Source organism: Pyxicephalus adspersus, chromosome 12 (assembly GCF_032062135.1).
Source record: "Pyxicephalus adspersus chromosome 12, UCB_Pads_2.0, whole genome shotgun sequence".
Taxonomy (NCBI): domain Eukaryota; kingdom Metazoa; phylum Chordata; class Amphibia; order Anura; family Pyxicephalidae; genus Pyxicephalus; species Pyxicephalus adspersus.
Window position 1 is genome coordinate 7891578 of NC_092869.1, and position 3670 is coordinate 7895247.

At 35.3% G+C, this 3670-nt stretch overlaps 1 pseudogene; it reads left to right on the plus strand.

Moving 5' to 3' along the window:
- Positions 1-2645, plus strand: part of LOC140342535 (embryonic protein UVS.2-like) — a 36839-nt pseudogene extending 34194 nt beyond the window's left edge.
- The last annotated feature ends 1025 nt before the right edge of the window (positions 2646-3670 follow it).

Here is a 3670-nt window from a genome sequence, read left to right on the forward strand (position 1 = left end):
ATTTCTGAAAAAGACCCAAGTCGTAAGGGGGGACCATTTGTGATTTCTGAAAGTGACAAGAGTCATAAGGGGGGACCATTGGTGAATTCTGAAAGTGACCCGAGTCATAAGAGGGGAAAATTAGTGATTTTTTAAAGTGACCCGAGACGTATGGGGGCACCATTAGTGATTTCTGAAAGTGACCTGAATCATAAGGAGGGACCATTAGAGATTTCTGAAATTACCCAAGTCGTAAGGGGGGACCATTAGTATTTTCTGAAAGTGACCTGAGGCGTAAGGGGGGGCCATTAGTGATTTCTGAAAGTGACCTGAGTCATAAGGCTGGATCGTTAGTTATTTCTGAAAAGGACCCAAGTCGTAAGGGGGGACCATTAGTGATTTCTGAAAGTGACCTGAATCATAAGGGGGGACCATTAGTGATTTCTGAAAGTGACAAAAGTCATAAGGGGGGACCATTAGTGAATTCTGAAAGTGACCCGAGTCATAAGGGGGGACAATTAGTGATTTATGAAAGGAACTAAAATTCATCACAGTTCTTAAACCCATCTAACCTCCTAAAAAACATTACAGTTTACCAATCCTTCGATTAGATTTCACTTTTTAGGCTAAGAACATATTCTAGTACTAGTTAAATCAACCAGCACTCAAATACTAGTAATATCATCCAACTCTTGAGTCTGAATAAAGACAAAAGTTTCAAAGCCGGGTGTGACAGCCAGTGTGACAACCATGCCTGCCCCATACATTAAAGAAACAAACTGTAGCCATAAAAAAAGCTGTTCTTGTCTCAAGACCATGAACTCTAAGACTTTCCAAACCTTTTTTTCTGATGCTCATAACATGTATTTAGCTGTTTTAAAAAGAATATAGCTCAGTTACGCAAAATTCCTTCAATGCTAAAGAAAATGCTTTGAGAAGACTTAGGGTAAATTCCACAACAGTCCATACTAGGACTTTTAAATGAATCTGTATTTTGCCTATTTAGGAGAAAATAAGAGGGATGTTTGAAAGCCTACCTACCTACTACCTACCTACCTACTAACTACAGCTACTTACCATCACTGCACTCCCATCCCAATACTGTACATGGAAATTATTTTTGGTGTAGAATCTGTGTATACATATAAATATATACATTGGTGATTTATAACATATATATATATATATATATATATATATATATATATATTATATTCTTTTGTGTATTTGGTGACTGTGCTATTTTCACAGTTCGTTGTGGGGAAACCTTCTTTAATTTCCAAAGAAACTTTACATCTCCAGGCTACCCAGGTAACTATGGTGCAAACATGGATTGAACCTTCACCATCACAGCTCCTGCTGCATTTAAGGTAAAACACAAAGTGTTTATTACAAATCCTCCCCTATTTCCAAACTCACATACTGTACTATAAAAGATTATCACAAGCAAGGCCTTACTGGTGGAAAACACCAAAACCCATACAACAGTTATGCAGAGACCCACTTAAACACATAGCAATTGAATGTAGGCTATCCTAATACATAGTTGTTGCCAAATCTAAATTAGATTATTCTAAATCTAGCAATACACTATGTTATGTTTTCAAAAACGTCAAATCATTCAAATCATAAGTTATGACTGATGATTCATTTGGATATAATGGTGTAAAAGATTTGAATACAGATTGGTACAGTGGATACATTTACTTGATCGTAATGAATCAATTTATTGATAGAAAATACCATTGGGGGTAATGTGAATAGTGTTTGGTAGCCTGACAACCCACCACCATCCTATTTTGAATGATTTCGCTGTGTTGATAGGGATTTTAAATAAGAATGGTTGAAATGAATAAATAACCAGTTATTTTTTTAACATATAGGGTCTGAGTTATTAAAGCTCTCCAAGGCTAAAGAGGACACATTTTCATCACTGATCACTGATGAAAGTGTGTCAGAACCTAGTGTCAGAACCTTTGCAAGCTTTACCCACTTTGCATCATTGGGCTAAGATTTACTATCTCTGTCCCTACAGGTGCTTCAAGGAAATAGAAGCACAGAGGTGGAAGAAGGGAGAGTCCATATCTGTTTCTTGCATCAATTGTAGACAGATGAGTAACAAAAAAGCAGCCAATAATTTATAAGGAGGAGTAAAGTTCCCCAGGTCTGGTTGTTCTAATTTTTGTCAATGTAAAGTGCTGTTCACTATACTGGAGAACACAAACATTACTTTCCTCTTTTAAACAGGATTTTTAAGCTGTCTTTTAATTTACAGTGTAATCCTTAAGGTCACATAGTATTTCAGGTAAACTGTAATGTCAGTACTTTGTAAGCAATGGTACATTCTCTCCCTATTATATAATGGAAAATGATGTGTTTGTTGATTGCATGAAGACTGTCATGTTAATCATAATGTCATGTTAATCATAATGGTATTCCTTTTTCAGATTGCTCTTACCATAAGTGATTTCCATGTAGAGGATGCCTATTTCTGTATGTACGACTCTCTGAACATCTATGTAGATGGAAGACAGAAGGGTCCGCTCTGTGGGGATAGAAGCGTCCCTGAGATAACCTCCATTGGAAATTCCATGGTTCTTGTATTTCACAGCGACTCTTATACACAGATGAAGGGCTTCCAGGCCTATTACACCTTCTGTAAGTAGCACAGATCAAACTGATTATATTTTATATCAGCATTGTAAGTTAAAAGGTAAAAGAAGAATCATTTTTAAAAGTGCTTAAAATTTTCATGCCTTAAATTGGGTAAGTACCAGTCTGGTACTCCAGTACCTTGACTGGAATTAAGATATCTTCTAGGAATAGAGCATGTGAAAATACAAACCAACAAGCTAGTAAAGTTAATTGAAAATGTGAAAATGATTGTAATTTACTTATTTTTATGCTCTGACTCTTTTTAAATGTGCTAGATTGCAAATTCATATACATTGATATCCATGTTATTATATTTGTAGGTTTTATTTTAACAGTCATTGAAAAGTGTGAAATAAAAAGTTATAGGTATTATTTTAAATACGTTTTTACTATTTCTAAGAATGGTTTTTCTTTGATTGCAGTTTAATTCAAGAACAACAGATGGCACAAAGACAAGATATATTGTTCCAAAACTAAACAGAAATCAAAGGATCAAAGGCATTTAATAGAGCGTGTATTTAAATGTTCACAGATTTCTACATAACATGTACAATGATTATATATACATTTGTTCATTATGTCACATTTTAAAATATTCTATTCTATATATATTAAATTACATTTAGATTGGTTTTGGTGGACAGTTGTATATCTGTTAATAGATGGTTGCAGTGTCTGACAGGTACCATTCTACTGCTACCCCTTTGTAGCATTGAGCATTGTATTGATACCTAGTAAGAGGCAATGACAGGTGTTTGCTGTAGATCCAATTTAGACAATCATTGTAGATCTGGGTTCAGCAATACTACTTGCAGCACCTGGCAGTCAGTCATCTATTCAACCCATTGTAAATATAAATAAGACGAGCAGGAAAGATGGATTTTTTTTCTACCCATTGTTTAAGCAATCACCAGCTTATCTACCAACCACCTGTCAACTGCTAGGCAAACACACAACATAGTTGTAGGCGATCGTGTATACATACTGCAAACTACATGTCAGATTGAACACGTCCTTAGCAATGGTTTTACTTAAT